The 7544-nt window shown below is 34.7% G+C and overlaps 1 long non-coding RNA gene across 1 annotated transcript in view; it reads right to left on the bottom strand.

Moving 5' to 3' along the window:
* The window catches only part of LOC111085789, a 13444-nt gene extending 6863 nt beyond the window's left edge, over positions 1-6581 (bottom strand). Inside the window, exon 1 of the long non-coding RNA XR_002610580.1 lies at positions 6393-6581. This is a non-coding gene — a long non-coding RNA (uncharacterized LOC111085789). The remainder of the gene's footprint in view (positions 1-6392) is intronic.
* Between the last annotated feature and the right edge of the window lie 963 nt (positions 6582-7544).

The following is a 7544-nucleotide window of genomic DNA, read 5'->3' as shown; positions in this document are numbered from 1 at the left end:
ATCCCCCCAATCTTCATGAAAACTACTATCATTCCGTTATCACAGTATTGGTTCGTCAGATACAGAAATCCTCAATCTTCACGAAAACTACTATCATTCCGTTATCATAGTGCTGGTTTGTCAAGTGCAGGAATCCCCCCAATCTTCATGAAAACTACTATCATTCCGTTATCACAGTATTGGTTCGTCAGATACAGAAATCCTCAATCTTCACGAAAACTATTATCATTCCGTTATCATAGTGCTGGTTTGTCAAGTGCAGGAATCCCCCCAATCTTCATGAAAACTACTATCATTCCGTTATCACAGTATTGGTTCGTCAGATACAGAAATCCTCAATCTTCACGAAAACTACTATCATTCCGTTATCATAGTGCTGGTTTGTCAAGTGCAGGAATCCCCCAATCTTCATGAAAACTACTATCATTCCGTTATCACAGTGTTGGTTTGTCAGGTGCAGAACCCCCTCCCCCCTCCAGTGTTCGAGAAAACTAATATCATTCCGTTATCACAGTGTTGGTCTATCAGGTGCAGGAATCTCCACAATCTTCATGAAATCTATTATCATTCCGTTATCACAGTGCTGGTTTGTCAAGTGCAGGAATCCCCCCAATCTTCATGAAACCTACTATCATTCCGTTATCACAGTGTTGGTTTGTCATGTGCAGGAGTCCCCCCAATCTTCATGAAACCTACTATCATTCCGTTATCACAGTGTTGGTTTGTCAGGTACAGAAATCCTCAATCTTCATGAAAACTACTATCATTCCGTTATCACAGTGTTGGTTTGTCAGGTACAGAAATCCCCAATCTTCATGAAAACTACTATCATTCCGTTATCACTGTGTTGGTTTGTCAGGTGCCGAAATCCCCCGTCGACATTAATATTTTTTATGGACTATACAACACTACAGAAATTCATGTCAATATTTTTATAGAGTATATGATACTACAGAAACGTATGTATGTATATGCACCAGGCATGGAGTATTCCTATTCGATATTTTTCGAATATATTCGAATACAACTTTGGTAGTAGTATTACTTGTATTCGTATACTTTGGTAGGGAAAGTTAAGGTATTCGTATTCGAATTCAATGACATAATAATGATATTCGCTGATTTTATTTAGTGACTACTTGATATTATAAGAGTAAATGTCAAATTTTGCACTCATCAAATTTCTAGATTGTCATTATTACATCTGCAACACTTGAATATTTCCACGGGAAACTTTTCCGTGAGAACGAAGTTTGTACTGAAAAAGAAAATAAACAATTTTCTGTATAGAAAAACATAACATAATACGTAATGTAATAGATGAAACTGTTTATCTTTCTATTGGTTATAAATAATGTAGTATTGAACGTCAGAGAGAACTATTGACAAATCCTGAAAGAGAAGATGTGACAGATGGGTTTGGTAAGAGGGGTCTGGTTTTTTAATAATGCTTGGAGACTGTTTGAATCAGGTGATGATGACAAAACCTTGTCGAAACGTTGTACATTTGCTGTTATGTTAAACTTATATTAAAGTTTTTCTTCATTACCCATTCAAGCCGTCTCCAATCATTATTAGTCTCAAAGTGGGTTCCTCGTCATCGAATTTGAATTCATCACGGGTCTGGTTTTCTATTTGATGGCTATGTAACCAAAGAAAATTGTAGCTAAGAAAATTATGCTTTGTTTGAGTGGTGACGATATTATAGTAAGTAGTTTTCGTTAAATTCTGTAGTTCTTGGAGAGGTGGTCAGAAGAGAATATGTCTACGGAAAAAGTCACATTTCTCACACTATGGGAAATTCAGGATATTTTTTAATACTGCCTTATAAAATTAAAACTTAAAACTTTTATACTATTAAAATATGTTCTATTAGCTACGATTTTATGCTATACTAATCGGTATAATATGAACAAAAAGTAGTTTAATTAAGTGTTGAGTGTAACTTAATGAAAATATCATGACATGCGCAGTAAAAGGTGCCTATGGCAAGAGAGTTAAATCAGGTCAATACTTAAAAGTTATTCTATTACATGGTTATTAATCCAATCAAGTCACTTGAGATAATTTAATGCAAACAGTCATGCTGGCATGTCGGCGTTTCAAGGGGCATCACACATCTGATAACATTGCACAATCAATGTGATGAAATAATAAATCTCTTTAACATCAACAACAAGGTTTCACACGATTTCCTGGATTTGAACCACAAACACTACCTAGTGTGAAATATGGTGATCACTCATCTACAGATGGTGATATCTCATCTACAGATGGTGATCACTCATCTACAGATGGTGATATCTCATCTACAAATGGTGATAACTCATCTACAGATGGTGATATCTCATCTACAGATGGTGATAACTTATCTACAGATGATGATAACTCATGTACAGATGATGATAACTCATGTACAGATGGTGATAACTTATCTACAGATGATGATAACTCATGTACAGATGGTGATAACTTATCTACAGATGATGATAACTCATGTACAGATGGTGATAACTTATCTACAGATGAAGATAACTCATGTACAGATGGTGAATCAGAAGACGAACTTTTGGATGAATCCAAATCCGAAGACAGTTTATCCGAATTTCTTTCTCAACATGACCCCTGTTTTTCCCAAATGTTACAACATGTGGTCAGGAATGGCATAAAATAGCTGGACCATTACTGAAAGCAATTTCCAAAGCATCAAACATTGTATCCTACATTCAAAAATCAACGCTGCATCTGATGTACTTAAGGGAGAGGCCAGAGTTCAGTCGGTAACAGCAACACGATGGAACTCAGCAATTACGATGATTAAGTCTTTATTGAAGATTTTCCTGGAGAAGTTGGATAATCTAGATACTGTTACATCGAAACCTACTTTTCATGATCGAACTGTGCTTGAAGATTTGGACATTGTTACCTCCAGTTATGCCATGTGTTTATGGGCTGATGACTGAGACTGACAGCATTCAGTCTAGATATAATTTCAATCTTGTCTGCACTGAAGAAATTTGTTCACTCCCGGCTGACTCACTATGAACAACGAACTGTCTCCTGTCTGGCTGCGGCATTGGATCCCAGATATAAACTTGACTGGTGTTTCACTAGACCCATGGTCTATTAATCCAATCGAATGATCCTGCAGCAAGAAGTCAAGAAAGTTTCCTCTACAAATTATCCTACAACAATGGAACCAAAAGAGGACTGTACACCCCTCCCTCACAAGAAAAGTAAGCTCATCTTCAGAGGAAACAGAGATCAACACCTACCTCGATGGTCCTTGCATTCCTGAAGAAAGGAACCCTCTAGATTATTGGAAGCTACACGATTTTTTACCCTATCTTTACTAGCCAAACGCTACCTGAGTGTCCTAGAATCTTCTGCGTTTGTTTAGAATCGGAGGCAAAACCCTCAGAAATGATCGCTGCCGTCTCACTGACAAGGCATTTGAGAGACTGATGTTCATAAAGAACAATGGACAGTTATAATATCTATAAGTCTGCTTTAAAGATATATTTCTGTTCTTAAACTTTGTTACTGCATTTTGAAAAATAAAAGTATTGAGATGTTATTATTTGTTCAAATTCTGTTTGTTTCAGTTTCTCAAATGTTTGTTTCATAAAATAAAACTATTGAAATCTTATCGTCTGCTGCTTTATCATTCTTGTATATTATCTGACAAAGTATTCATGAATACTTTGACAGGTAATATACAAGGTGGGGCGCGCGTATAACCGATTCGATTCTATTATTCATCAGGATCTATACCAATCTACCACCACATTTAATTATATACCCAACATAGTGCATCATCTGTTATATATTTTTATACTAGTATCCTTTCTGGCACAAGAATGGAATAATTGAGACCCCAGACGGAAAAGTTCTATGAAGGAATTAGAGTGATAAGGTCCGTCATTTTTTCTGTACACGTGTCTGGAAAAGTCACTTACTTAGATGAAGATTCGTTGAAATAGTGAAATTTTGATTCACTTCATAAACACATATATAAGGATTTAGGCGGCTTGATAAGTATAATAAGCTTTAGTTTTGTTCAGACAAAACTGTTAACTAATCATTGTTAATATTCAGACGTTTTAAAGTTGGTTTTAAACGGGCGATCATTATGGCCGCCATTTTCTTTCATCACGATCCCTACTATTAAGTACTACCATACCATAACTCAGCGTATAGTTCTGCATTAGGAAACTATATTTCCTAAGCAGGAAGTTTTCGAACCCTGTCTCGACAAAATAATATTCAAACTTATAATGGTTTTTCACTTACATCTTTCTCAGATCGATCTATAACATAGATAGTTTACTTAGATTAATTTGAAGATTTGTTTACTAGTAGATTCTTTTCTGTGGCGTCATCTAGTAGATTCTATGAATACATTTCACAAATTGCCCTGATATTTCGGACACCGATTTTGTACAATTAAAACAGTTTGCGAGGTTAAGCGACACAAGTGACAAATTACGGAAGTCACTCAAACATTTTATATTAATACTACAATAGATATAATATATGTTTTCATACCCTTTGTTCGCTATAAATGGGATAAAATTCGTGAATGTAAAATAAATTGATAGAATGTTTATCATAATTCATTCTCTAGAATTACATGAATCCACTTTCACGTGCACGTCTGAATCTCTGTAAAATCTACTATGTAACTACTATACGTTTCTTTTTTCGGATTATATGTATATATTTTGAAACCCATGTTTAATTATTCTAACACATCATCTTAAAACACATGTTTAATTATTCTAACACATCACTTGAAACCCATGTTTAATTATTGAAACACATCACTTGAAACCCGTCTTTAATTATTGCAACACATAACTTTAAACCCATGTTTAATTATTGAAACACATCACTTGAAACCCGTCTTTAATTATTGCAACACATAACTTTAAACCCGTGTTTAATTATTGAAACACATCACTTGAAACCCGTCTTTAATTATTGCAACACATAACTTTAAACCCATGTTTAATTATTAAAACACATCACTTGAAACTCATGCTTTGAAACAACAAGAATGTTGCACCCTTTTAACAGCAACTTGTGAAACAATAAGAATGCTACACTTACGTTTCCTACACTTTTTTGACTTCCATGTCTCTTCCAATACGAGTTCATGAATTCTTCACTACACGTAACACCGGCCTTTAGTGGGAAAATGTCGTAAACTGGTCATATTTGGACTATCTAGTATAGCAAAATAAAACTTGATATACGTGTCTAATGACCGAAACAAAATCCCATTTTCATACAGTTTATCTTAATTTCCATCAGAAATACAACATTGAATTTATGTAGAAATACTTGAAAGTTCAAAATTATTAAAGGAAAATTTGTACTTCTTATTTCACAATAATTTAACTCTTTTAGCAACAACTTGGAAAACAACAAGAATGTTGCACCCCTTTCAGCAACAAACCCTTTTAACAGCAACTTGTAAAACAACAAGAATGTTGTACCCTTTTAGCAACAACTTGTAAAACAACAAGAATGTCGCACCCTTTTAGCAACAACTTGGAAAACAACAAGAATGTCGCACCCTTTTAACAACAACTTGGAAAACAACAAGAATGTTGCACCCTTTCAGCAACAACTTGTGAAACAACAAGAATGTTGCACCCTTTTAACAGCAACTTGGAAAACAACAAGAATGTTGCACATCAAATGTAGATATCTCTCCAGAAATATTGTGTTATATATGTGTATATCTAATATAGATACGTCTCCAGAAATTTCTCGAAATTACGTATGTCACATTAAATCAGTTGAACGTGCACACATCTTATTAACTGTAGTTTTCCAGGACTCTTTTAGCAGCAACTTGTAAAAACAATAAGGGTGTTGCCCATGTGTACACCAAATATAGATACATCTCCAGAATTCACACCCATATACCTGTTAAATATGTGTTCATCAAATATAGATACATCTCCAGAATTCACACCCATATACCTGTTAGATATGTGTACATCAAATATAGATACATCTCCAGAATTCACACCCATATACCTGTTAAATATGTGTACATCAAATATAGATACATCTCCAGAATTCACACCCATATACCTGTTAAATATGTGTTCATCAAATTAGATACATCTCTAAAAAGATTGTGTTATACACCAGTACATCAAATATAGATACATCTCCAGAAAGATTGTGTTATACATGTGTAAATTCACACCCATATACCTGTTAAGGAGTTTTGAATATTGATTTTTAATTTTTTTGTTTGTGAAATAATTTCTTTGTGAGTGTTTTTTGGTTCTCTAATTAGTTCTCTTTCTGTTTCTTATGAATCGCTGATGTCATTTATCAAATAAATTCAAATAGCTAGCTGAAACCCTTACCGGTAGAATTAGGTCCTGTGAGCTCGTTTACGTCTGTCCTGTATGACACACGCACCTCCCGTAGAAGTCTGTGCCACCACCAAGAGTTACACCTTAAGCCAAATTGGTAGAACACGTTCGTCGACATCAACGCGTGTACCGTTGTTTTAAAACAATCGTTATAATTAGTTTCATTTCCCAGGTCTCATCTTTTTTATAACTAACAACGTTGTGTATATGAAAATACATATATGTGTAATATGAATATCTGTTATCTTATACTTCTCAGATTCATTTTACTTATCTATTGTACCATTCTTTCTCTCGCACAGACGTAGAACATCGAACACAACGCGCGTGTCAGTATTTACACAAAAGCAGGTCACAATGTATTCAAATACAGCAGACTAAGGGTATTGTACTGGCCTCTGGAGAGAAGTTAAATTATTGAAGTAAAACAACTTATTGAAGCGTGTAACCGTTGTTTTATTGTTCCTATTAATGGAAATAACTCTGAGAAACATTACGAAATTATTTTCTATCAACATCGAAATGTTTACAATTTACGACTTTCCTTCTTGTGACAAACACCACAACTACGTTTATCTTCGTTGAATAAACACACAATTGAAAAGGATTTACATTTATTACTAGCAGAGGTAACTGATAATGCCGATATTAAAAACATTATGCTATAAATGAGGGAATGGTCCTCCTCCTTACACTATTTTGAGCCATAGCACCCAAACAATTCACTTTCCTTACTCGTCATGTATTTTCCTACCAATTTCCTAACTTAACTGAGCACTTATTCACTCATCCATTTGAACTCGATCCAGGAGGGGGGCTCACTTGAGCCCCTTTACCAAATGTCATCAAACATTCTTTAGTCAGTTCTCCACCACAGCTTGGGGCACCAGACGGACAGGTGAACAGAAAATTACTTGTCCTGAGAAGTGTTGTAACAAGACATCTTTTACACAAGGGTCCTTATGTAACTACAACCAGTTTAATATGTAAAGATAAGGATCCTTCTACGTAGTAACTACAACTAGTTTAATATGTAAAGTACGTAGAAGGATCCTTATGTAACTACAACCAGTTTAATATGTAAAGTACGTAGAAAGATCCTTATGTAACTACAACCAGTTTAATATGTAAAGTACGTAGAAA

Source organism: Limulus polyphemus, unplaced genomic scaffold (genome assembly GCF_000517525.1).
Source record: "Limulus polyphemus unplaced genomic scaffold, Limulus_polyphemus-2.1.2 Scaffold619, whole genome shotgun sequence".
Taxonomy (NCBI): domain Eukaryota; kingdom Metazoa; phylum Arthropoda; class Merostomata; order Xiphosura; family Limulidae; genus Limulus; species Limulus polyphemus.
Note: the sequence above shows the minus strand (reverse complement) of the source record. Positions and strands in the feature narration are given on the sequence as shown.